This window comes from Mustela lutreola, chromosome 1, assembly GCF_030435805.1.
Source record: "Mustela lutreola isolate mMusLut2 chromosome 1, mMusLut2.pri, whole genome shotgun sequence".
Lineage (NCBI taxonomy): Eukaryota > Metazoa > Chordata > Mammalia > Carnivora > Mustelidae > Mustela > Mustela lutreola.
This window is the reverse complement of record NC_081290.1, coordinates 284,664,409-284,682,406: the sequence shown is the minus strand read 5'-3', so window position 1 is coordinate 284,682,406 and position 17,998 is coordinate 284,664,409. Positions and strand designations below refer to the sequence as shown.

General features: G+C 50.5%; 1 protein-coding gene across 3 annotated transcripts in view; it reads left to right on the top strand.

Moving 5' to 3' along the window:
• The first annotated feature begins 6,496 nt into the window (after positions 1 to 6,496).
• The window catches only part of PC (pyruvate carboxylase), a 94,395-nt gene continuing 82,893 nt past the window's right edge, over positions 6,497 to 17,998 (top strand). Inside the window, exons 1-2 of one of the 3 annotated variants that reach the window (XM_059148613.1) lie at positions 6,497 to 6,598; positions 11,320 to 11,357. The gene's annotated coding sequence lies outside the window, so the exon portion shown is untranslated. Of the gene's footprint in view, positions 6,599 to 6,734; positions 6,757 to 7,261; positions 7,282 to 11,319; positions 11,358 to 17,998 lie in introns of those variants that run through there. The other 2 variants (XM_059148624.1, XM_059148634.1) reach the window with 2 other exon arrangements.

The window sequence follows — 17,998 nt, the reverse complement described above, 5'->3', positions numbered from 1 at the left end:
AACACAAGTTGCTGGTCCATCACAAGCCCCCTGCATGGACAGGGCCTGAGAAGCTGTCTACACAACCACTACCGACCTACATGATCTGTATCTTGTGGGAAATCTTGGAAACATAATTGCTCAAGGCCCTTCTGCCTCTGAGGACTGTGATTTTAGGACTCAGATTTCAAATCAAAGCCCTCCGGGGCGCCTGGGTGGCTCAGTGGGTTAAGCCGCTGCCTTCGGCTCAGATCATGATCTCAGGGTCCTGGGATCGAGTCCCACATCGGGCTCTCTGCTCAGCAGGGGGCCTGCTTCCTCCTCTCTCTCTGCCTGCCTCTCTGCCTACTTGTGATCTCTCTCTGTCAAATAAATAAATAAAATCTTAAAAAAAAAAAAAAAAAAAGAGGACTCAAATCAAAGCCCTCCCTTTGAAATTCTGAATTCTGCACATTCTTGCCTTCTCTTTTCCCCCAAGGCAATCCAGTGGAGCCAAAAGACCACAGCCTGGGAAGCAGGGACCTGGCTCTGCCCCTGACTAGCTCTGTGATCCAGAGGTAAGTCTTTCCTTTCTCTGAGCCTCAGGGGGAGAACCAGAGGAGCTGGGGCTTGGAGTGGGGGCAAGGGGAGGATCTTACCCTCCTCTGCCTTAGCCTAAGAGCAGCAGCCTTGGTCTGGGCCTGTAGTGCTGTGGGGCTGGGATTTACTAGACCAAGGCCCACCTTCATAGGTAGAAGGTCTGACCTTCTTGTAGAGATCCCATGACGGCATGGGCTCTACAGGCCCAGTGGGCCAAATAACCAGAGTAGGAGGAGGCCAAAAAGACAGGGTGTAGGAGTCTGGTCCAGGTCCCTGTGTAGGAATCCCAGGTCCCTAGGAGTAGGTGGTCTGTGGGCTTAACTAAGCCTGGAGACCGCAGTGGGGAGGCATTGGGATTTAGTTTCCTCCAACCCCAAAACCATATTTGGGTGGCCACGGCAAGGGTCCAGGGCAGCCTCTTACAGTTGTTCAGTTTCCACACTGCACAAATACTCTTGGCAAGCTTGGATGGCAATCCTGCCCATGCTTTGCCAGCTCAGTCATGTGCTGGCATGACTCTGCTGCTGTCCTAAGAAGGGCCTCATCCCCAGGATGCCTCCAGAGGAGCCTTTTTTCTTCATTGTCACAAGGTACAGCATGGGTCAACGGTGTTGGTGGGTAGGTGGGGCAGCCTGGACACTTGAGGACCTGCCCGGAGAAGAAACAGATCTTGAACCACCTCCATCCCCCATCACACACCTCAGGGGTTCTGGGCTGCTTCGAAGAATAGAAGCCACAACTCCAGCCTGCGAAAAAGGACAGGCTTTCTCCATTCTTCTCACCTCCTCTTTCCATCGTGAAGTATTTAACCCTGAGGTCTCTCCAGCAGTCAAACTATCTGAGGTTCCAGCTGCTAGTATTTGGTTAATCTTTTTAAAAAGTAACTTTCTGGGTGCCTGGGTGGCTCAGTGGGTTAAAGCCTCTGCCTTTGGCTCAGGTCATGATCCCAGGGTTCTGGGAGGGAGCCCCCCATTGGGCTCTCTGCTCTGCAGGGAGCCTGCTTCCCTCTCTCTCTGCCTGCCTCTCTGCCTACTTGTGATCTCTGTCAAATAAATAAATAAAATCTTTAAAAAAAAAAAAAAAGTAACTTTCTGAGGCACCTGGGTGGCTCAGTCATTAAGTATTTTGTCTTCAGGCTGGGTTGGGTCGTGATCCCAGGATTCTGGGATCGAGCCCCGCATCGGGCTCTCTGCTCGGCGGGGAGCCTGCTTCCTCTCTCTCTCTGCTTGCCTGTCCGCCTACTTGTGATCTCTGTCTGTCAAATAATAAAATTTAAAAAAAAATTAAAGATTTTTTTTTAAAAAAGTGACTTTCTTTTGTCTCCCAGGACAGGGGATCTGGGACATCTAGGTTGTGCTTGCGAGGTCCTCAGGGAAGCCTTCTGGACTGTCACCAGCGAGAGATGGCTTCATGGTGGCTGTTACAGTTTGAGGGACCTACCTGGGTGCTTCTGCTTATCTTAACTGCTCTGGGCCTTCCGCACAGCTCCCACCTCAGGCGGTAATTCCTGAACTCGCTCCACGCCTTCATCCTATCGTGCCTCCCTGCCTTTGTTTAGGCTCTGAATGGGATTCCTTTTACCAATAAATTTATCTGATAAGCTCTCAACTTATCTCTGCCTGTCTATCTATCTATCGTCTATCGACTTGACTTAGCATAGGCACCGCCTCCTCCAGGAAGCCCTCTACACCCCTCATGGAGTAAGGAATCCCTCTTTAGGATTGCACTCTGGCCATTATCTCTAGCACAGCACTACACTGTTTTGGAATCCTATGCTTTGAGATGTGTCTCCCCACTCTAGTCTCAGAGCAGCTTGGTGGGGGACAAGTAGCTCCTTTTTCCATTGGGTGTTGCCAAAATGGCGGTGGAGTGACTGTATCTTGTTGTCTCCTGTCTCCCGCTTCCTCCTTCCTGGTCTGGGGCACTGTAGACCCTCCCTCCTCAGACTCTGCTCCTCCCGCCAGCCCGTGCCCTCCCCCTCTTCAACTCTCCCCTTCTGCTTAGATGTGGTGCCCTCTGAACTCGCCTCTCTATTGCTGGATTCCACTCAGCCTCAGGGGTTCGCTGATGACTCCCATTCCTTCATTTGCTGACTATTTATTAGGCATCTGCTGTATGCCACATTCAACTCTTGTAGTGGTAACATTCAAATGTGAGAAGGGAATGGGAATACAGAAGACAAACACAAACCAAGAACTTTCCAGAAAGTGACTGATACTAAGAAGCAGTAAGGCAGACATAATCCTAGCTTAACAGGAGCCCATGAGCTGCTCTGTGGCCACCCCTGGACCCTTCTCTTCCAACTGAGCTGTGCTGCCTGGGCTCTATACACCAGAGAGAGACTCCTCACTAGCTCCTCCACATTGCTCTGAGCTGTCTTTCCTGCCTCATCTTCCCCTGTAGCCTCTTAGGAACTCAGCGAAGTTTCCCAAGGTTTTGGTGGCCTTAAAATCAGTTGGGGGTTGAGAGGCACCCAGGTGGCTCAGTAGGTTAAGCATCTGACTTTGGCTCAGGTCCTGATCTCAGGGAACTGGGATCAAGCCCCACGTTGAGCTCCACACTCAGCTGGGTGTGTGTCCCACTCCCTCTGCCCTTCCCCACTTGTGCTCTCTCTCTCAAATGGATAAATAAAATCTTGAAAAAACAATAAAAAGAGGGGCACCTGGGTGGCTCAGTGGGTTAAAGCCTCTGCCTTCAGCTCAGGTCATGATTCCAGGGTCCTGGGATCAAGCCCCACATCGAGCTCTCTGCTCAGCAGGGAGCCTGCTTCCTTCCTCTCTCTCTGCCTCTCTGCCTCATGTGATCTCTGTCTGTCAAATAAAGAAATAAAATCTTAAAAAAAAAAAGAATTAGTTGGGGCTTTTGATACATAAATAGAAGATAAAAAGATTCTTGGGCCCAACCACCAGATTTACTGAATCCTTACTGAATTAGGGATGGGGGGAGGCAGGATCTGTTTTATTTTTATTTGTTTTTAAACAATATTTATTTATTTATTTATGAGAGTGTGCATGTGCAGGGTGGGGGGTGCAGAGGGAGAGGGACTAGCACCACCCTGAGATGATGACCTGACCCAAATCGAGAATCAGACGCTTAACCAACTGAGCCACCTAGGCATCCCCTGTTTTGTTTTTAAGGAGCCCCAGGGGGAGTATTATTATCAGAAAGCCAAGAGAGTAACTTCTCTTGGTCTCTTAGTGGGTCTCAACACTGACCCACATTAGAACCATTTGGAGAACTTATTTTATTTTATTATTATTATTATTATTATTATTTTTTAAAGATTTTATTTATTTATTTGACAGAGAGAGATCACAAGTAGGCAGAGAGGCAGGCAGAGAGAGAGAGAGGAGGAAGCAGGCTCCCTGCCGAGCAGAGAGCCCGACGCGGGACTCGATCCCGGGACGAGAGATCATGACCTGAGCCGAAGGCAGCGGCTCAACCCACTGAGCCACCCAGGTGCCCCTATTTTATTATTTTTTTAAAGACTTTATTTATTTATTTGACAGACAGAGATCACAAGTAGGCAGAAAGGCAGGCAGGGAGAGAGAGAGGAGGAAGCAGGCTCCTCGCCAAGCAGAGAGCCCGATGCGGGACTCGATCCCAGGACCCTGAGACCATGACCTGAGCCGAAGGCAGAGGCTTAATCCACTGAGCCACCCAGGCACCCCCCATTTGGAGAGCTTCTTAAACTAGCAACGCAATGCAGGGATCTCATTCCCCAGAAAGGGATACAAGTAGTATTCTGCTGGTCATTTGGAGACCTCTGAGTTGGTGAGAATGATGGAGTCACACTCAAGAATCTGTGTTTCCCACTAGCAGGCACCTTGTCCCAAAGAGATTCCATCACTCGTGGTACAGACGCCCATACAGAGGGATGCTCGAAGTCATGTTAGGCTCTCCACTCAGGTTTTTGTCTGGGCAGTTTTCTCCATCTGGGATGGACTATTCCTTCTAACTGTCCTCTCAGGGAGCTCAGCCTGGGGGTAGGAAAAAGCCCCAATGGAAAAGTTTCTTGTTTCCTAATCTAACTTGAACTAGATAATTTACATGTCTGCGTTAACTGTTCACACTTTTTCTGTTCATAGCAGTCCATTTTTTAGTTCTCAATTACTTTCTTTGTTCAGACCTCTGCCCGGTGGTTGTTGACATGGGAATCACCTGAGCCGGGCTGGAGCCACCCATTCTTTGCTCCAGACCCACAGGTTCACAGGGACCAGCCAGGGCTGACCTGACCTTCATAGCGCCTACAGCATGACCAGCCCTAGAGCTGGGCTTTGCCTTTCCTGAGGGACACGAGGGTCCACATTTTACATGTGCACAGTGAGGGATATAAGATACAGGCAGAAAATGTTGAAATCACGAGGTAGGCATGCTAGATGAATAATATGGGACTCAGTGTCTATCAAGTTCATCTGCTTATTTATTTCTTTATTTGAGAGAGAGAGAGAACGCACAAGCTGGGGAAGCTCCAGGCAAAGGGAAAGGGAGAAACAGGCTCCCAGCAGGAACTAGATCCCAGGACTGTGAGATCATGACCTGAGCCAAGAGCAGACACTTAACCAACTGAGCCACCCAGGCACCCAGGCACCCAGCCACCCAGCCACCCAGCCACCCAGAGTCCAATGGCTTCTAAGAGGAAATTCAATCCAGAGAGGGAGGGGCCCTGGCCAAGGTCACAGTGCTTTAATTCTTTCCAGCATTAATGAATTTCTGATGCAGGGAAGTGTCCTAGGACGGGCATCTAATAGAATGTAAGCAATACGATGTGATGCCACAGGGCCTGTCTTTTCACCACTGTGCACTGGCATAGCACTAGGCTCATCATAGGTGCACAATCAAATGAATTGTTAATCGAATCACTTCGTGGATCTGGAGAACTGGGATTCTAATTCTTGCTCTGCTACTAAAATAACTGTGCTGGACTGACCTACGTTGAAGTTCAGCCAGATAGGTGGAAGGAAGGACAAGAAAGTTGGAGAGACAAAACAGACAGAGAATGTGACAGACATGACAGGGAATGGAGTTGTAATATTTTTCCATACTCAATCAACAATTTCTGGTTAACAAGATGTTCTCATAGTCCTTGATCCTTACCACGGTCTGGAAGCGGGTTATTTTTCCTCCATGCCCTGATTACCATCTGGTGTACCCTATATTTTATTATGTCTTTTCTCTCAGTGTAAAGCAGAGATTTTGTTTGGTTTTGGTCACTCTCATATCTCCTAATTGGCAGAGAGCCCAGCTTATGAAGCTTTCTGTTTAATCAAGCCTTCTAAACCTTCTAGGTCCCCAGGGGTCTCGATTTGCAGATTAAGAAACTGAGGCTCAGAGTGATGAGTTTGCTTGTCCAAGGTCAAACAGAGACGGACTCTTGCCCATCACCACCACTCCCACAGCTAAGGGACAAAATCACGCACACCCGTGTGGTACGACTGCCATCTCCTTCGCCCTGCCCTTCGCAAACCCTTTTCCTCTCCCCTTTTCCCCGTCAGCTCAGTGCATTTAAGTCCAGGCCAGATATCTTGAGTCCCCGTGCGATCTGTTATGCTTGCGGCTTTCGGAGACACGTGCTACTCGGGTGAATGAATCGCACCTCCCCACCCCCGCCGACAGCCAATCACAGCGCGCCGGAGCCCAGTTACTTCCGCCTATTGCGGGCGGAGGCCCCGGCGGTGCGGCCCACGTGGGGCTCTATGGACAAGGGAGTAGGCGGTGGTGCGGCAGGGGCGGGCTCTCCAAGCCTCCTCACCAATCCCGGGACCCGCCGGCGACGCGAGGGGCGGGGCTGACGTGGGGCGCCAAGGCTTAAACGTGACGGGTAGGCGGGGGGTAGGGAGGAGTCCTGAGCCGGGAGCGGTGAGTGACGGGAGTCACTGTCCAATAACAGGAGGGGATGGGCTGCCTGAGCCAATAAGAAGTCTGTAAGGCGGGGCCAGGACTGCAGCAAGTTCGGTTGCGCGGAAACCGCAGCTGTTCCCTGTCAGTGGAGGTAGCGGCGGTAGAGACGGTGGCGACGACTTGCGGCGGAGGCGCGGAGGTGAGTGCCGGCGGCGCTGCGCACCTTCCTGTACTCGAGGCGGGTCGGAGTGGGTGGGCGTGCGCCAGCACCGCCGCGGGGGACGCTTATGTAAGGGTCGTGCGCGCCAAGGCGGTGCGGGCTCCACGAGTGACGGCTGGAGGAGACGGCGGCGGGCGGTGCGAGACGCGACGTGCGCCGCCCCTCCCTCCTCTTCCCTCCCCCTCCCCCTCCCACGGGGATGGCCGACCGGCGCGGGTCCACCCCCGCCCTCCTCCCTGCGCGCGCACGCGCTCCAGAGACCCTGCTCTGGGGTCCTGTCGCCCGGACCCCGGCCCGCCTCCTCGCCTGGCTCCGTCTGCCCCACGTCCCCGTCGGCGGCCGGCGGCCTTACTCCTGCCCTCGGGCCCATTTTGCAGATGGAGAAATTGACGCGCGGAACCCTCAAATGCCAAGGGCGAGGTCCCTGAGCGTTGGAACCCAAGTCTGTCAGAATCGGGAGCCCAAGCGTTCCTCAACGTACTAGAAGTTGCTTAGCCCTGCAGAAAGCCGTGGGGTGCAAGGCGAGGGTTTTCTGTGTTCCAGGCGCCTGCACTCCGACTGCCGTAGGGATTCTCGTAGTAACCCTGTCGGGATCCTCGGTTCCATGGATTTCGGAGGGGGAAGCAGCGATTCGTCCTAGGCTGCTCCGTGAGGAGGAGGAGGTGGGGATGGACTCAGCCCGTTATTCTCGGGCTTGTAGCAGTTTACAAAGTGCACTGGCCGGGGGCGGTGAGGAGCAGCGGGCGGTCCTGGAAGTTCCCTCCTGGGCACGGAATCGGAGCCCTGGCTTTGAGGACCTGCCCTGGCAGGTTCTTTCCAGCGGGACTTGTTTTGTGTACTTTTGAGTGAGTTGTTTCACCTCTCTCGAGCTCTTTCCTCATCAAACACATGCTGGGGTGAGGCCAAGTCCCTAGGCTCCTGGCAGCTTTGAAATGAGTCTTAAAAATCGAAACACTCCTTTTGTGAGCAAGAGGCGGCCAGGGCTGTTGTCCCCATTCTGCAGCTGAGAAAGTTGAGGCTCCAGGAAGTGCGGGTGTTTGCCAGATCCCAGTGTTAACCTCCATTGGCTTTGCCTTCCTTGGGGCCAGGAGCCCTGGTTTCCCTTGCCACCCTTTCCCTGCCTGCGATGCAGACACTTGTGGTGGGGTTGGATGTGCTTGGCGTTTGTGGTTACTGTCAGTGACAGCTTTTCTGTTTGCCCAGTGCTCATCCTAAGTCTGGAACTCTCCATGGCATTCTTTTGCACCCCTACCATGTTGGGAGTCCTAAACTGGGCATTGGAAGAAGACTTCAGAGGTGAGGTTAATCCTTGCCCTAGGACTGCTGGCAAACCGGGGAGAGAAAAAGAAAGAACCTAACCAGTGAGTCAGCGTGCCACAGATGTTTGTAGAGAGCCCAGCGTGGATGCAGCATGGTCTCTAGGAGGCCCCTAGGAAATTCAGTAAAGGCCCACAAATCAGACCACACACCAAGGCCAGGGAGAGGAGAAATAGGCGAGACTGGGGCAGGCTTCTTGGAGGAGGTGAGTCATGAGTCTTCTTCAGTTCCACTGGATCCTTCAGTGAAGAAGCAGTGATTGGATTTGAGCAGTCCAGGTTTTATTATGGAGGAGAGTTGAGTTTAAGCAACTAAAACCTGTAAGATGAAGGCTGAGGAAGGTGTGGGGGAGAAGATGGGAGGAGTCGCACTTCCCACTTGAGTAGAAGTTTGGCCGGGCACTTTGAAGAGGCCTCTCCAGGAGATGTAACAAGGTGAGGGCGCTTGCTATGGTGCAGAAAAAGGCAGAAGTGAGATTGGGTCTGCAAGTGCAGAATGGGGTTTGGTTGGGCTCCGAGGGCCCAGCAGATACAGGTTGTGTGTGTCTGTGTTCTGTGTGAGCAAGCGGCCTCTGGTTCTTAGTGGCTCCCCTGCCCTGCCCTGCTGGAATGGGCTTTGTTCACCATAGTTGCTCAATATCTGTTTGTTGAATTGAATTCGGTTGCCAGCCAAAGTTTCCACAATTTGTCCCAAAGTCCCCTCTGTGCCTTATTTTCTATTCTCTCTCCCAAAGCCTGTGCCAGTTCTTACTTCCAGGATCATCCTTCTGGGAAGTTCGCCCTGCTGGGTAGCCTCCTGGACCCTTGCTTCCTCTGACGTACCAATACAGGCCACCTGCCTTTTTTTTCCCCCCCTTTTCTTCTTTTTTGCCCTCTTCTTTGCTTTCTCCTTGTTTCCCTTCTGGCACCCAGTACCCCAGGTGCTGTGCCAGGTGCCAGTCCTCCCAACAGTGCTCACAGAGGCCCTGGGATCATGGCAGGGTAGACTTCAGACCCAGGACATTCCAACTTGCAGTTCTCTGTGTCCCTCTGCCCTGTGACTTGTCAGTGCCGTGGACAAATGTTTCAGGTCAATTACTGGAAATGGCTCAAATTGGAAACCAGTGAGGAAGTTGGGGAACCAGGAAAGGGTCCCATTTAGGAACTGCACTGATGACTGTTCTAGGGCAGCGAATCTGGGAGGAAGGCCTGGCCAGGCCCCAGACCATGCAGATCTGTCACTGGCACGCTGCTGTATGAGCTGGACACCTCCCTTGAGTAGAATTTTCCTTGAGGATTAGGGTGGGCCTTCTTGTTGGCTGTCTCCCAACAGCATCTGACCCTCTTCTGATTGGGTCCTGACTCCTCCCATCCAGAGAGAGAGTGCCTGTGTGCGGGCTACTTTCTCACCGGAGGCCTCCTTTGCAGAAGTGGGCCATTTTGCCTGTTACTCTGAAACCTCATCTGGGCCTGACTCACTCTCCCTTGGTCTCTGTCCTAGTTGCTTCTAGTCTCAGTTGTAGACCTGTTCTTGAGCTGCCAAAGTAGGGCGCCATAGTAGACGTGGGAAATGATGGAAGGAAGAACATTCCTCTCACCCCCTGAACGAAAAGATGTGAGGCCATCTCTTGGGTTTTTTCTTCCATTTCTCTCCACAGGTACCTTCTTCTGCCTCTGCCTCATCTGAGACTGCTTGCCATCATCCCAGACTTGCCTTTTAGTGCCCCCCCCGCCCCCCCGTCTTGTTCCTTGGCAACCTTGTTTTCTCTGACTCCTCCGGACTCAGGCTTTCCTGCATTATTAAGTCTTTACAAGTCTGTTCAGTTGGATGTGGGCTTTTGCTAATCCCACCGCATGTATTACTTGGTGATGACAACAGCCCTACAACCAAGGGGCTGTTAGGCCCTCATGTACACGTCCGCCCCAGGCAGCCAGGCTCGGGGGTCCGTGCCTGGTTCCCTCTCCTGTATTACCTGTTTTCATCCTCTGTTAGCTTGCCCTCAACAACTTGCTCTTGGGCTTTTTGGAAACAGAGCCTGTACCTTCTGGCATGGCTGCGTCATGCAAGGTATGTGCTTGATAAATATTTTATTGACTTGAATGCCCCAAAGATTTCGAGCCTTGACATAATTTCTTAAGGCAGCTGATCTTCTTAAACATGGATTCAATCCATTCAGCAGCTTGCTGGCTTGTGTCTCCATTTTGCTCTTTACTGACCAATGGCTAGAGCTGACAGGTGTGGCTTCTCAGAAACAAGTGGTCCAGGGGTGCTGGGGTGGATCAGCCCATTAAGCATCTTGGCTTCTGCTCTTAGTCACGAGCTTGGGGTCCTGGGGTCATGGGATTGGCCCCCTGTCGGGCACCATGCTCAGCGGGTCTGCTTCTATACCCCCTGCCACCCCATGGTCACTTGCTCTCAAATAAGTAAAATGTTAAAAACAAAAAAAAACCCCAAGTGGTCTGTAAAACTCCAAAAAATGATGGGCTTCTTTGGGTCTGAAACAAGGGATGTGCTCTCTTGTGTGTATGTTAGCACTAAAGGAAAAGATCTGAGGAAATAGGGAAGTAGGAGACAGACATATCAGCTCTCAGGTCACGTAAGACAGTTCTTAATTAGTGTCAAGTTGCTTGGTGAGACAGGAACCAGGCTCAGGGAATCCAAGGGGTAGGTAGCTCCTGAGGCTTGGAGACAGCTCTGCTGAGAAAGTGGGCATGGGCTGAATGGAGGTGGGCAGGAAGAGAAAACACTTCACAGAAAACAATCGGGACGCCTGGGTGGCTCAGTGGGTTGGGCCTCTGCCTTCGGCTCAGTTGGTGATCTCCATCTCAGGGTCCTGGGGTCGAGCACCGCCTCGGGCTCTCTGCTCAGCGGGGAGCCTGCTTTCCCCTCCCTCTGCATGCTTGTGATCTCCGTCAGGTGAATAAATAAAATTAAAAAAAAAAAAAAAAAAGGTTTTTAGAACTTCTCGTTCTTGTGTGGTGGGTGCCAGCAAAGGGTTTTACTCTAACGCTCCTTACTAAGCACGTTGGCTAATGTCTGCGAGCGTCCTTTGTACCAGGCTTCGTGCCAGTGGCTTGTGTGTGTTGCGTCACTGCGAACCGGGCAGGCTGGGTGCTGCGGTTACCCCCATTTCACAGATGAGAAAAGCGGCTTTGACTGGTTATGGGAATGGGTGACCGAGAGGCATGGGTGGGGCCCACACTGTTGGCCACCCACACTGTTGGACAAGGGCCAGGATGCTCTCAGCCCTGTGCTGTCCTGGGCTCCCACCCCCGCCCCAGGTCCCTAAGATGGAAGCAAAGGAACAGGTCGCTGGATTCTAGCTGTGTTCTTGCCACTCCTGGGTTCTCTGGGGGAATGCCTGAAGAAATGAAGATAACACTTCTTTTTTTCTTTTACTTTAGATAGCAGCTGCCTTCTGAGAGCCGACAGAAAACTGAGGGTAAGTCCGTGCCTGGTAAGTCCATGCCTCATTCCAGGCCCCTGGGATGCACGTGGGTCTTCTCCAGGAGCAGGTGTAGAGGTTCGCAGTCCTGGCATGTCAGTCATCAAGTTCAATAAATAAAAGAGGCCGAGCTCTGAGTTTTGGAAAATAGAAGCAGTCCTTGTCTGTTCCTGATCTCTCGTGGTTTACCCGGGAAAGTGACATCTGGTTCTCCGCTGGCCTCAGTTGGTAGCCGGCAGCCTGTGCAGGAGGCCTGATGTCTGGAAGGGTGCGGCTAGGGAAGCTAGTTAAGGGGGCGCAGCAGAGCTTCTCAGGACCCCAAGAAGCAGGTCTAGGGCTGGGCAGTCTCAGGGAAGACCCCTTGAGTCAGTGGGTAGAGCAGGCAGCCAGGCAGTGGGGGACTCGGGGAGGTGTGAAGCTGGACATGGGAGGGGCTCTGTCGGCTGGCTGTAAAAACACTTGACCTGTTTCCAGACAAGGACACCCAGCCTTCGGGAGGCCCAGCGATAAGGGGGTGAAGGGGTGAAGTTGGACCTTCTTTGCCCACATAGTGCTCCGGCAGCCCTGTCCCGTGAAACCAGCTGCTGCTCTTGCACAGGGTTTCCCCAATGCCCGGTCTGAGTGTATCCCCTTGGGCAGGAATCTACCTAGTGACCCACTCCTGTCTCCCGCTGCTCGTCCAGCACGAACATCCTGGCCTGGCCCGAGCCTCGCTCTCTGGCGCGCCCACCTGTGTTTCAGGCACTGATCATGGCTCTTGCCCACACCCGGAGGCAGGTCGCTTCATAGCCAGGTGCTCTGGCGGCTTCGTGGTTCCCAACTTTCCCCAGAGCTCAGACTCTGTGCTCAGGGCGAAGCTTCCTTGGCGTTGGGATTCTTGAGTTTCCGCCCATTGTGTGGGGATTTTTCTCAGGTGACCGGTCATGACCCAGGCGTTGTTCTGACATGTTCTGAGATGTTCCCACAGCCCTCTCTAGTTCTAGGTCTTGGACCAGCCGTGGCCGGTTTCCACTCTACGTTTGTGTTTGCTTTGAAAAGCGGGTGGAGTGGGGTGCCTGGCTGGCTTAGTGGGTAGGACATGCGACCCTTGATCTCAGGGTTGTGAGTTCAAGCCCCACATTGGGTGTGGAGCCTACCTTAAAAGAAAAAAAAATTCTCATCACATGAAAAGCAGGTAGAGTAAAGGCCTGCTTTATGGCCATGGATACGGATTTTTGATGGACTGTACTCTCCACAAAGGTTCCACTGCCCTGTTCTCTCTGCTTGCTCTCGCCTTCTGTTCTTGGTTGGTGGAGTGGAACGTTACTGCCCATACTTGCGTCCCTTCGAGGAGAGCGGGGTGAGTTGGGTGAGAGCCCTAACCACCTGTCTCACGCAGCTGAGAAATGGGGGCCCGCAGAAGGCTGATTAGCAGAATCCAAGATTCTGGCCTTCCCCCCGCTTCTTAAAGAGAGCCCTCTTTTCTTATCTGTCTTCCCCCAGATCCATCAGCAAGGGAACATTAGTTGCCAGGAAGGGCTGCCTTTGACCATGTCATCTGATCTGTTAAGGCTTGTCTGGTGCTTCATCCCCAAGTCCCCGCCGAGTCCTTGGAGTTTTCCTTGGTTACTGAACTAAGACTGCCACAGAAGGTGGCTGCCCTGTCCTCCTCTGCTGTCTCCTTGGTGATCCTAGAGGGAGGGGGATGGGAGTGTGTTGTTGTCTTAGGTAGCATGCCAGAAGGTGGGGCGGAGGTCATCCCAGCACCCCCTCATCGCCACCGCTGTCCCATAGCTCCTTACCCTGATTGGCCTGGAAGCCGGAGAAGGCGGGCGGGCGGGCGGATGGCCAGGGCTGCTCTGAGTGCGTTTCCACCAGCTGTGTGTGGAGTGGGGCCAGACTCCACATGTGGCAGCTCCCCTCCCTCCCCACAGACATCCATCCCTGGCCGGGGCCTTAGGGAAAATTCCGTGCTCGCTCTGTGCTGAGTCATGCTTAGTCTCTAGGATCTGTGTGGCACCTTTTGCATGTCTGTCACTGGCCAGCCCAGGGTCTGGGAGGGACTGTGGTTACTCCGGAGCGCGCGTGCTCTGATCTGTTGTATTTGCACATCAGTGTCTGCTTCGAGTGCTTTTACTGCTGTGTTGTTCATCAGTGTGAAATTTATTAATATGAAATCGTTAATAATAAATGTATTGTTTATTCTGGAGAGGGTGGAGAGGGGCAGAGGGGAGGGAGAGACAATTTTAAACAGGCTCCATGCCCAGCATGAGCTGACATGGGGCTCAGTCTCACAACCCTGAGATCATGACCTGAGCAGAAATGAATAGTCAGATGCTTAACCAACTGAGCCAGCCAGCCGGTGCCTCTACTCTTTTAAATTTTGCTTTTAAGTAAAGCCTATATATTTTTCTGTTCTGTTTATGATTCTAGAAAATTCTAACCAGTTTGAAGGGACCTTTTGATGAGGACTTGATTCCTTTGTGAACTTAATTCATTTGAAAATTTTAAATTGAATTTGTAAATTGCATTCAACTTTCTTTGTTTTAATACTTCCAGTTGTCTGCTTAACAAACATCCCTAATGCTTAAATAATCCCTGTAAGTCTAATAAATTAACCTGACAAATTCTCTTAAACATTCTTAGTATTGTTTTATGTTTTAACATTTTGAAGTTATTCTGCTCACTTCATTGAGGTATCGTTAACATAATAAATCGCTCATCTTCCGTGTACACTGTATGTACATATGGGGAAACATACACTGTATGTTTCCCCATATGTTTCCTCTTGGGAGACCTTAACCACAGTTAAGACAGTGAACACATCCATCACCTCTGAAAGTGTCCTCGTGCCCCTCGGTGCCCCCCCCCCCCCCCCACTGCTCTCCGCTTCTCCCTTCCCGAGTACCCACTGAGCTGCTTTCTGTTATTGTAGATAACAGTTTGCATTTCGGGGAATTTTACATAAGTGGAATCGTAGAGTGTGTATCCTGTTTTTGTTTGGCTTCTCTCGCTCAGCACACTTATTTTGAGATTTGTCCGTGTTGCCGCACCCATCAGTAGTCCTTCCCCGTTGGCTTCTGGGTAGCAGTCCAGTATGTGGGTGCCCCACAGTCTGTTTGCTAATTCACCTGCCGTTGGTCATTTCAGTTGTTTCCAGTTTTGGGTGGTGCCAAATAAAGCTGCTCTGCATGTTTGTGTCCAAGTCTTTATCGGGCACATAGTTAGTTCCTTTCTCTTGAGCAGTCATGTGGCGGTGGAGTGGCCAGAGCATATGGTATGTGTATATGTAACAGAACTTGCCCCGTCTTCTTCCAGAGTGTCTGTGCCATCTTACACGCCCACCCGTGGTGTACGAGCTCCAGTCTCTCCACATCTCGCTGGCCCTGGTTATGGTCAGTCCTCTAAATTTTAGCCATTCTAAAAGACATGTGTTGGTGTCTTGTGGTTTCAGTGTGAATTTCCTTGGTGGCTGATGATAGTGAGCATCTTTGAGTGTGTATACTCGTTCGTCATCTGCCACACTGGTTTTAAACTTAATAAAATCCTTAAAATCATGTCTGATTTTAATCGGAATCTTGAGACTGACTTGTTAATTCTGAACAGACTGAATTCCCTTGAATTGAAGTGCATAAAATAACAGATACGTGCAGATTTCTTTACTCAAAATTATAAATACTATAGTTTCTATTTTCTTGGGCATGTTTATTCTTTTTTTTTTTTTTTTTAAGATTTTATTTATTTATTTGACAGAGAGAGAGGTCACAAGTAGGCAGAGAGGCAGGCAGAGAAAGAGGAGGAAGCAGGCTCCCCACCAAGCAGAGAGCCTGACGCAGGGCTCCATCCCAGGACCCCTGAGATCATGACCCGAGCCGAAGGCAGAGGCTTAACCCACTGAGCCACCCAGGTGCCCTGGGCATATTTATTCTTAATGCTTTAACTTCATGGAATTATAGAATCTTTAATTGCTTAGATTTCAAACTATAGTAAGTTATTTTCCTAAGCAACTTCAGGAGTTTCTTTCTGGACTAGATGACATTTCTTTGTAATTCAAGAGATTGCTGGCCAGGATGAAACTAGGTCTTTTCCTTTGAGGACACCTGCTAAGCAGAGTCCTGATTCATTGCCGTTTTGCTCCCAAATGGGGAGAGCCTCACAGCCCATATGCCCCAGATCAAAGCATCACATCGCCTGATCTTCTTGCCACAGAACTCTACACTTTCCCACCCAGGCTGCCATACCGTGTGACTGGATCACTGGATTCAATTAACCTATTTAAGGCTTCATTTCTCATGCACTATGGCTGCAAAATAGGTGGAATTAAAAGTACAAATTAGGTGGAATTGAGGTTCTGTGTATCTTCCAGAACTTGCTCTGACCAGGGACTATCTGTAAAATCAGGCCAGTGACCCAGCAGTTCTAGAATTTCGAGTCCCAGTCTTCTGGGTCTAGATCTGGCATTCCAACCCCCACCCATCAGTTGCTTACATCTTCTCAAATGAAGAGAAAGGGAGGCTGGGACTTCGGAGGACTGGTGGTTTCCGGTCAGTCTTGGTTACCAAGAAATCCTGGCGCTAGCAACCCACGCCTGCCTTTTCCCTTTCTTCAGGTTTACCTTCCTAGAAATGGTGAGAACCCTGACTTCACCCTGACCTTGCAGTACAGGGCTACTGATCTCTTTGGAGGGGCCATTACTATCAGATTCTTTTTATGGATTTGTTGTTAGATGATGAATGTGGACTTGCATTCCCATCCTCGTCACTGAGTGTGGCCTCAGGAAACTTTGTGGGTAGTTAGTGGGACCTGGTTGAAAATGCTTTGCTGTTTGAAATACAGTCTGTGTTCAGCTTTGGCTCTGAGTTTCCCCTTCAGGTGGTGAAGCGGTAGTGTGTGACAATGTAGAGCGTATTGGAGTTTATTGATGGCGGTGACCTCCCTGCGCTAACAGAATCTCTGTTCAGAGAGAGAGGAAGGGGCTCTCCTCCACCACAGGCAGGGCATTAAATGACGGGGGACAGAGAGATCACACGTAAAACTTAGAGTAAATAAATAAATAGAGCATTCAGCACAGCAATGCCAGTTCTACACATGACAAACTGGGCTGTTCAGATCCACATGTTCATAGCAGAAAATGGGAAACCGGGGCACCTGGCTGGCCCAGTTAATGGAGCAGGTGACTCTTGATCTCTGGGTTATAAGTTCCAGCCCCACACTGGGTGTAGAGATGACTTAAAAATAAATCTTAAAAATGGAAAAAATGAAAGAAAATGGGAAACCACCAACACACACATCAAAAAAGTGTCGCCGCATGTGTAGTCTGTTCAGTGTCATACAGCACAGCTTTGAAAATAGCCCATGTTACCCCAATCAAACTTGCTTTCTAATTTGTTACCTTAGAACAAGGTGCTTTTATTGGAGAAAGGTATATTATGAAACAGAATGTGTAGCATCTCCTTTTTGGTTATTTTGGAATGTTATACCAAAATTTTTTCCCTGGATGCTGGAATTACAAAATTACGTGTTTAAATTTTTGTTTTGTTTTGTTTTGTTTTGCTGTGTCTTTTGATTTTGAATAACCAGCTTTAAAAAAAAATGCAGAGAAGGGTGCAACTCACAATACTGTGTGGCACTTAAGAGCAGGGACTGGGTTTCAACTATCAGAATTCCTCTCTTTTGGACGCCTGGGTGGCTTAGTCACTTAAAGCATCTTCCTTCAGCTCAGGTCATGATCACAGGGTCCTGGGATCCATAATGATCTCTGGGTCACTGGGCTCCGTAAGATTTTTTTTTTTAAAGATTTTATTTATTTATTTGACAGAGATCACAAGTAGGCAGAGAAGCAGGCAGAAAGAGGAGGAAGCAGGCTCCCCGCAGAGCAGAGAGCCCGATGCAGGGCGACCTGAGCTGAAGGCAGAGGCTTTAACCCACTGAGCCACCCAGGCGCCCCAACAAGGGATCTTTGGTAAGGTTAAGAGCTGATTTCTCCCTGCAAACCACAGAGGCCGGAGGCAGTAGGATGAACACTGATGTCTAATGAGGCAAACTTTCAATGTATTTGACCTTTGAGTCTGAGACAGCTTGGTTCTCTTCTATCCTCAGGGATGACATGTCAGTTTAGTCCCTAACTAACAATTGAGGTCCTTTCACACTTGATCTGCATGAAGTCTTTTACCAAATTTCCCTCCCCAAGTATTTCTAGAAATGCCTAGGAGATGCTTATTCTGTGTTCTAGCAAGCCAAGAACATAATAGGCCCCCCAGAATATTTGTTCAATGAATGAAATCTGCCTGGGTTGCTTCCTTCTTTGGCTAGCTGTCTGTCTACTCTTGTGCATGGGACCTCATTCTCCCTGTCTCAGAGTTACTGCCTCTCTCCTCATACCTCCTCATTTTGCCTGAAAGATGCAGACCATGGGGTGCCTGGGTGGCTCAGTGAGTTAAGCCTCTGCCTTCAGCTCAGGTCATGATCTCAGGTTCCTGGGATTGAGCCCTGCATCAGGCCCTCTGCTCAGTGGGGAGTCTGCTTTTCCCCTTTCTCTCTGCTTGCCTGCTGCTCTGCCTACTTGTGATCTCTCTGTCAAAAAAACCCAAAATCTTTAAAGAAAAAAAGATGCAGACCAACCAGTTTAATAGCTTCTCGAAGTACAGCTTTTAAAAATA